The sequence below is a fragment of the Podarcis erhardii genome (assembly GCF_964252035.2).
Source record: "Podarcis erhardii genome assembly, chromosome: 7".
NCBI classification, from domain to species: domain Eukaryota; kingdom Metazoa; phylum Chordata; class Lepidosauria; order Squamata; family Lacertidae; genus Podarcis; species Podarcis erhardii.
In genome coordinates, this window is record NC_138511.1 from 62580595 (window position 1) to 62589470 (window position 8876).

General features: G+C 43.0%; 1 protein-coding gene across 3 annotated transcripts in view; it reads right to left on the reverse strand.

Moving 5' to 3' along the window:
• Positions 1 to 8876, reverse strand: part of CSMD2 (CUB and Sushi multiple domains 2) — a 506434-nt gene that overhangs the window by 484153 nt on the left and 13405 nt on the right. The gene's annotated exons all lie outside the window — the stretch shown is intronic.

The following is an 8876-nucleotide window of genomic DNA, read 5'->3' on the forward strand; positions in this document are numbered from 1 at the left end:
TGGTGTCTCTGGATTGTGTGTAAGCACTGTCCTGTGGCAGGGACCACTGCCTGGGACAGAACCCTGGGCTTCCACTTCCATCATCATTGATCACTGCCCATGCTATCTGGAGCTGATGGTAGTTACAATGCAAAATACCTGGAGGGCACCAGGTTAAGCAAGACTGTCCTAGTGGGAAAAGTAATGGATTAGGAGCTGAGAGAGCCAGGTCCAAATCTTCACACAGCCACAAAGCTTCTAAAGGCCAGTTGCACACATTCAGACTAGCCTACTCCATGGGGCTATTGTGAGGATCAAAAGGGGGACAGGGAACTAGCTTGAGTTCTGGGGAGTAGAGGAGAGATGGTGCTGTAAAATATGTAATAAAATAAAAACGAGCAATTCATTACAATTAGTGGATTACAGTGAACTAATGTTTAATAAGAGTAGACCCAATGAAATGACTGGATATGATTAACTTAGGTCTATTAATTTCAACTCTGAGTAAAAGTTAGTTGGATGCAATCCAATGTAATTGTTTCACAATAGCTCTCTCATTTGTTATGATTAGCATAGATATCAAACAAAACTTTGTTGTGCCCATAACACTAATGCATTAAAAATAGTTGATTGGTCAATTAGCTACATCTTTTTTTTCCTTTGGGGGCAGTCAAATGATTAGCCCTTTCTGTGATGGAACCCCTCCTGTTGTAGAGGACTCTGAGTCATGATCTGGGACAAAGAACACACTCAAGACACGTGGGAATCCTGTTGAAGACCATGAAGCTTTACCATTGCTCCAAGAAAACAGAGGAGGATGAGCCCTGGAGCACCCCTACCATTCACCTGTGGAGGTATATTTGCTGGAGAAGCTGGGGACAAATAATCTTTCAGGGAAACTTGGTTCACTATTTCTGATAATCTCATCATGAACACCAGGAAGTTGATCAGAAAGCTCAGTGGTCCACAGTGCGTATTGCCCATAGGACCCCCAAGTGGGGGGCACCATGCAGACCCTATTCACACACCACTGACACACCCTTCAATTCCTAAGCACCTTAACCCCAGCACTGAACCCCTCCCCCATGTTTAGCTTCTCTACTCCCTAAGCAGCCGATGGGATTGCTTGACCCTTGGCCCTAACATACCCACCAATTAAGTTTCCCTCACAGCAGCACTAATTGCCAACACTGACTGACCCTTCCTCCTTATTAATTAAACTATTCATTCTGTAATACTATTATAACTCAGGAAGGAGATTGGGAGAAGACACTGCAGGTAACCAGTAACCAGGTTTAAGTGTAGATATCTGTATCTACCCAAAGACAGGTCCTAGGGAATTCAGTTTCTGTGAATTCTGAACTGTATCTGCCAGACATCTTCATGCAGATTAAATAAATAACGGCAGATCAATAGGAACACGGGATGGAGCAGACTTATAGAGTGAACATGTGCAAAAAATGGCATGCACCAAAAACAAACTATTTGCCCATTCCTGTATCTATATTAATAGTCTCATGGCAATAGTAACCATGTGAACCAAATGTCCCATTTGGATTTGCTTCTTTCCATTTGCAGGCTGGCAGGCTCACATAAAATATATGCACTACCTTAAACAGCAGCAGAGTATCTTTGCCCAATCCAGCAATATGCCCAGAGTAACAGATCATCAACAGTAAAAGAGTGCTAAAACAATTCTGTTAGTCAACGGGATTTTCCCAATTACACATTAAACACCATCAGATCAGGCTGCTGCAGTATAGATATGGGTTTCACATTACCATGCAGTGTTTATCGTAAGCCAAGTTCACTGAATTACGTAAATGTGTTGAATTTCAATTCTTTTTTAAAAAAGAAAAGAAACGAAAGTTGTATAAATAGAAGGTACAGCTAGAGTGGTAACCTCATTTAATTGCTTCTTTTAAAAAAACAAAACCAAAGCCATCCACTGAACTAGCTTCCTTCCTAACCCCACATCAGACAGCACCGCAAAGCACCAGGTAATAATTACCCATTTCCCATGTTACAGCAACTGGGACTGTTGGAAAACCTTGACAACCCGTAACAATCATTCTCCACCATCTCCAAACAACACAGCAGCAACATTTACCAAAGGAATGAGGCTTGCCACAGAGCAGCAGCTCACACTGTGCGAGAACAAACAGTGATCGGAAAGAAAGAAAAACATGCAGGCAGATTTTGTTTTTCTCGTTACACTCATCATATCAATTCAGAGAAAGGTGTCCATTTTTAACAAGGACATTAAACCCTAAGAGACAGGCAGCCAAGCCTGCTTCATTCATCCCCACCAGGGTCGTTCCTTGCCCTTCTAAGACAGCAGTAAGTTCATTTTTTTCAGAAAATAAGAGAGTTTATTTTTACATGTATAGCCAGCCTTTCATATGCAATGGCTCTTGGGTGATTTTCCATCCAGGCACTGACCAGCTAGACCTGCTTGTCTTTTGGAAGGCTGCTGCATCGTGTACCTTCAGATCACATTCTAAGGCCTTCTTCTTCCACCTCCACCTCTTCTTCTATGTGCTCATGTCTGGCTTGCAGGCTTACCACAAGCATCTTGCTATCCACTGTGAGAACAGGATGCTGGACTAACTGGACCTGTGGCCTGATCCAGCAGGGTTGGTCTAGTGTGCACTGGTACTTTGGTCCTGACTTCTGACTTGCCCCACAGCTTCTGTTTCTTGTCTCACCTTTGACTACCTTCAAAGGCGCAACCCTGACCCCATCACCTCCTTATGATTAGTCTGTATGTGGAGGTGAAGACAGCAACCATTCATTCTAGTCCCACACCTGATTGTCATGTGCTCCTTTGGCCCAGCCCCAACACCCACATGCTCAGTGTGCTGTATGGGCACAGCCTCTCTTGCTGATTGGCTTCTCCATGATGTGCCAAGTCCATATGTATACAACAGATACATTTTGCCTGATGTGTGCATGATGGCAGCAGCATGTATGTGGTGTTGGGAGATGATGACCAGCAACTGTGTGCCTGTTACCCCTCCACACATAGATTAAATGTGTGAAGGCAGCCACATGAATAAGTCTAACAGTGAGAGAATACCACAAATGAGTTGTATCACAGATGTGGGCTGTTAGGTGGATTTGTAGTTGGTTGACTGGCCAAACCCAAACAGTGCTCACCAATAGTCCCTGGTCATTCTGGAAAAAGGTGATGTGGGGTTCTGTCCCAGGCCTAATGTTGTTCAACATCTTTATATATTATGTGGACAAATGAATTGAGGGGTTGCTAATCAAATTTGCAGATGACACCAAACTGGATGGGGTAGTGAATACCGCAGAAGATAGAATCAGGATTCACGATAACCTTAACAGATTGGAGAACTAGGCAAGAATTAACAAAATGAATCTGAATAGGTTGAGGAACACCTGTCTTGACAGCTGTACATGTGCAAAGGATTTAGGGGTCTTAGTAGACCACAAGTTTAACATGAGTCAACAGTGTGATGCAGCAGCAATAGAAGAAGAAAAAGCTAATGTTGTTGTATGCTGCACAACAGAAGTATAGTGTCCAGCTCAAGAGAAGTAATAGTACTGCTCTATTCAGCCTTGATCAAGCCCCACCTGGAGTACTGTATCCAATTCTGGGCACCACAGTTTGAGAAGGATATTGACAAGCTGGAACATGTGCAAAGGAGGGCAACGAAGATGATGAGGGGTTGGGAAACTGAGCCTTATGAGGAATGGTTGAGGGAGTTCGGTATTTTTATAAACTTCTGCCATGTCATCTCTTACTTGCCTTTTCTTTATATAAAAACACTGAACACTGCAACCTTGAGAGTTTCTCCACCCCACCCCCCCGCCTCCCCCAAATCCATGTTAGAAGGACAGGAGAACCCGTGGAACAGTACGCAGGGGGAGGAAGGGAGATCAGTCCTCCTGGAAGCAGAAACGCTTGCACTGAGGGAACAATTGTGTCCGCTCAACGTTAAATTCCATCCAAAATGTGACCCAACATGCAGCTGTCCTTTGACTTTTGTATTTCACTGAATTTTCCTGTGTATTTCGCCAACCAAAAACTAGGGAAACACTCACATATGTTAGTGAAAACAGCATACAAAAATGGATTATATATGGGGAAATTGCTTGCAGAAGTGTCCGTAGAATCACAGAATTGTAGAGTTGGAAGGGACCCTGTGAGTCATCTAGTGTCTTCAGACATCTAGATGTCTTCATCTGAAAAGGTCCTTTTCAGAACCTTTTCCAACTCTACACTATCCTTTTTGAGGTGAGGTGACCAGAACTATACACAGTATTCAAACTGTGGTGTCACCATAGAGTTGTATAAAGGTATGATACTAGCAGTTTTATTTTCAATTCCTTTCCTAATGATCCCTAGCACCTGCCTTTTTCACAACTGCCTAAAGGGGAAGGCAAAGGCACATATACCTTGAGGACATCTAAAATTAAGGTGCATGTGACTCCAATCTTGTGTGATCTGCACCAGCTCAGCATACAGGCTAGAAAGAGTTGATCTTAACATTTCTGGGGATTTTTGTGGGAGGTGGGGTATAAGATGTATATTGAATAAGCCTTAGTTTTTTTCAGCATGTTTTTGATTAATTTGATTCTTCCCTTCAGATTTTCAACCTGATGTATTGTAGTGCTTGTGGTTATGGTAAATCTGTGGGTTGTTGTTGCTGTTGTTGCATTTTGTGGTATCTTATTTCTGTGAGGTTTTTTATTGATTTTTACTAGCAAGCCAATCTGGTGTTTGTCATCATATAAGGGGGAAGGGGAGCACTTATGAAATAAATAAAATATTTGTCCCAGTCTTTTGCTGTCTCAAGTGAAGAATTACACTCTTTGCTTTCAAGAAAAATCACATCTTTTGAGTTTCAAATAAGTGTTTGGAAAACTATGACTATATTTAAGACACTTAAATACAGCCAGAACTTTGTGAAACAGTAATTTACAGGGAGATTGAAGTAGACTTTGCCTTTTTCCCACCCGAAAACAGCATCTCAAGAAACCATATAAAAAAATCCAACCCTCATAAAAATTTGCTTTTGCACAAAAGTGTCTTAAGAAGTGCCAAGTCACTTTCTTGATAATATGAGTTTGTAGAAAGGAAGATTTTGCATGCCAGTCATAGAATCATAGAGTTGCAGGGTCCGCAAAGCTCATCTAGTCCAACCACCTGCAATGAAGAAAACTTTTTGCCCAATGTGGAGCTCAAACCCACCAACCTTAAGATTAAGAGTCTCATACTCTACTGACTGAGCCATAGCTGTCATGTCAGAAGCACCACCTGTGTTAGTGCAATAGAATACAGGGGCAAAAACCTGGTGTAGGTGGGATGAAGAGACCTATCCAGCTTAATGTATGTGCTGCTACTCATGCTGCCTCAAGCAAGGGAAGCACTTTGCACCTGCACCCAACAAATTGGAAGGTGCAGGTGCAAAAGAACTTACAGACACTGTCTGTTAGGTGCCACAGTCCTCTGTAATCAAATGGAAAGGGGGCTAAGTGGAAAGAGCTTTGTATGCAGAGGGTGCCAGATAGGGCTGACAAAGATGCTGTTTAGGACCTTGGAGAACTACTGCCAGCCAGTGCAGACAATATTGAACAAGAGGAGCCAATGATCCAAATTGGAATTTAACAGTTCCCTGTGTTCACCAACCGCAACCGTACATGACCAAGGGACAGAGAGTGAGGTGAGCAAGAAAAAGAGGAAAGCAGTCAGAAGTTCCTCCTAGACAACTTGCCTCCCACAATTCTCTCCCTCAATGCATCCCTCTTCCTTCTCCCATAGCTCTGATGGAACCGCTATCCATGGGAAACGGAGGAGATAATGAGGGAACCAGTGGTGCTGTTGCTAGGCAACATCCTCACATGCTGTCTTAACTGTTTCGAGCCAGGCACAGCCAGTACAAAGCAAGGACACATGAACGCTTCTGACAGCAAAGACCCAAGGATGCACCAGCAACCATAAAGCACTCTAGTCACATGAATGGTAAAACAGCAGAGACACAAACACATGTGGTTCTTACTTATGATGTTACACTGCTCACACAAGTAGACTGTTCTCATAACTAGGGTTTTGCTTGTGTATGCATGAACATATTATAAGCATGCTCATATTTTGTCAGAAACGAACGGTTGGGGTAAATAAATATAGCACACTGTGTCATTAGGCTCTCCTTATCCACCCAGTTCAGGACTGGTTCACACATGGGTGTTATTTATTTGTTACAGTTTTACCCCACCCTTCTCTGCCACAGCTTAGGGTTGCATACTACAAACCAAATCAATCCAATTAAAATCCTTAAATGTCATAGTATAAAACTAATATTAAAAACAGTAAGAATCTGCCATGCTGTATACAGTAGAAATAAATAATGGGCAATCGTTCCCAATCACCATTCCCCAGACACTTGAGTATGTTTTTAACTGTTGACAGAAAGATAACAATGTGGGGAACAGCTGCAACTCAATGGGGAGGGAGTTCCGCATTCCAGGCGTCACCACAAAGAAGGCCCTGCTATTCAAATGGGTCATACCTGTTGATGTGACAACAAGCAGGGCTCAGCAGCAATTCTAAATGCCAGAGACAGTAAATGGACAAGGAGCTCCTGCAGATTTTAATAGCCCATCCCTCTCCAACTTGGTGCCCTCCAGTTCTTTCTGACTCCAACTGGGGCTGATGGGTGTTGGAGTCCAAAACATCTGGACAGTTCCAGGCTGGTGGATGCTGTGACAGCCCATCAAGTGGTGTTGTCCTGCATGGAGGGAGGCTAAAACTGGGTGCTTTACAATATGTGTGTGCTTGCATTTAAGTCAGTTATATTAAGTGTCTCTTTTACAAATAACATTCACTTGCTTGAAAGTGATTTCAGTTGCAGAGCCTGACACCTGTACTCACAATCTCTTAAAACAGAAACTGCAGCACCAACTTAAAACCTGCTTTATTATGTAATAGGAAGAGCCATAAGAGAACCGTATCTGACTTTTGAGGTCAAGGACACCACAGGTCACATGTTATTGTGGCAGGTTATGAATATTTATGACTCCATCAACTAAAATGCATGGAGATTTATTTTTCATTGCAGAGAAGAAAACACAGTTCTATCCAGAAGCAATCAGTCCATGCTTCTGGAAAGCTATGAGAAGAAAAGGCTTAAGGGTTAGGCTATTTAAACCACACTGGAATTTAATCCCACAGATGCTTGTTTTTATTTATTGCATTTGGAATAATAATAATAATTTTATTATTTATACCCCACACATCTGGCTGGGTTTCCCCAGCCACTCTGGGCAGCTCCCAACAGAACACTAAGAACAGAATAAAGCTTCAAACCTTAAAACTTTCTCCAGGCTTTCTCCAAGTAATTAAGGACAGGATACATGGGATTCCACCACCACCCCCTGCCTGACTTTAGCACCACAACAATCCTGCATGGTAGGCAGGCTGAAAGAAAAAGTTTAGACCAATGCCATTTGTCACTAAGCAGGATTCTGAATCCAAGGCACGCCCACTGCAATTTCAACACTCTGTTATGGCTTCAAAGATGTGCTTGCAGGAGTCTTACAAAGTTACACAGAGATTTACAGAGTGAACTCCAGCTTTTGAAGGGTCTTTTGGCAAGTCACCCTCCATGGGCCTTTCTCTCTCAGTGAGTCCACCTCCTCCTTGCAGCATGTCTAGAAGACTCTTGTTGGGCACCCAGTTGGGCTCTGTAGATGCTTGACAATGCTGACTCTTTACTTCAGCTTTGGAAGCATCTCAAGAGTTATTCAATCAGATCTTCCATGGAAAGCAAGCATCTCTGAAAGGAAGCTTGCCCAACACTATCTTCCCAATAATACGCAACTACCAATGAATATTAAGAGTGTTTAAAATTGCACTTTGTTTACATATTTCAGTGGTGCAGAAACTCCTCATTAGACCCATTAGGCTCCTCAATAGCTCCAATTTGGTTTATGACATCACAACATATGTGATGGCAGGTAAAGACACGGCTGGAAAAGATCAACCGTAAGTCTCTAAAGTGTATTCCTAATTGTTCCTTGCCAAGCAGGACTCATTGACTGACCACTTGAGATTGGCTGCACCAGGATTTCTAATGGGTAACTCCCTAATGCAGCACATGGACCTTGCACTCAGCATTGATCAGCACTGAGAGTGAGGCCCTTTACAACGATGCCAGGCATTTGCAGGCGGGTGGCCCTACCAGCCTGTTAAATGTGTCCCATGAGATAGATGAGGTAAGCGTTCAGCACACAGGCTGGAGCCAGTTCCCCACTCCTGACAAAGCCCACCAGGCTTAGCCTGTGCTCCACACAAATTCAACATGCACCCTTGAACATCACTTAGAATTTACTGTTGTTGCACTGGGATTCCATGGCAAATAAGCAGGGGTAATTCAGCACACAAATCACAATGGAAATGACTCCCTGAAGACAGAGAGTCCAACAGCCATAGCACTCTTCTACATGGCCAGTGCTAGTCAAGTATTTACAAGGATATTGGGGGGGGGGAGAGAGAGAGAATCGTGTTTTATCTAGTCAACAAAGACAGAAGAGGCAACAACACAACAGGAAGCCAGTTTGGTATTTTAAAATCTAAACTCTGTGTGGGTGGGTGGGTGAAAAGAGAACTGCTGAACCTCTTCAGGAAATCCCATTGCTTGTTCCCACATCAGGAGCTGAGAATTTCCACCAAAAATCAAGTCCTAATATCCACATTCTATAGGAGTTGCTCATGCTGCTATTCCTTTGAATGAAAAGTCCTGAACTTTTTAAGTCGTTCACCGCTTAAGCAGAGACGTCACTGAAGAGCCACAGTCACCACACCTGGGATGTACATACAAACTTCCAGACTGAATTGAGCTCAGGAGTAACTGCTTTTTCCTGTTGCC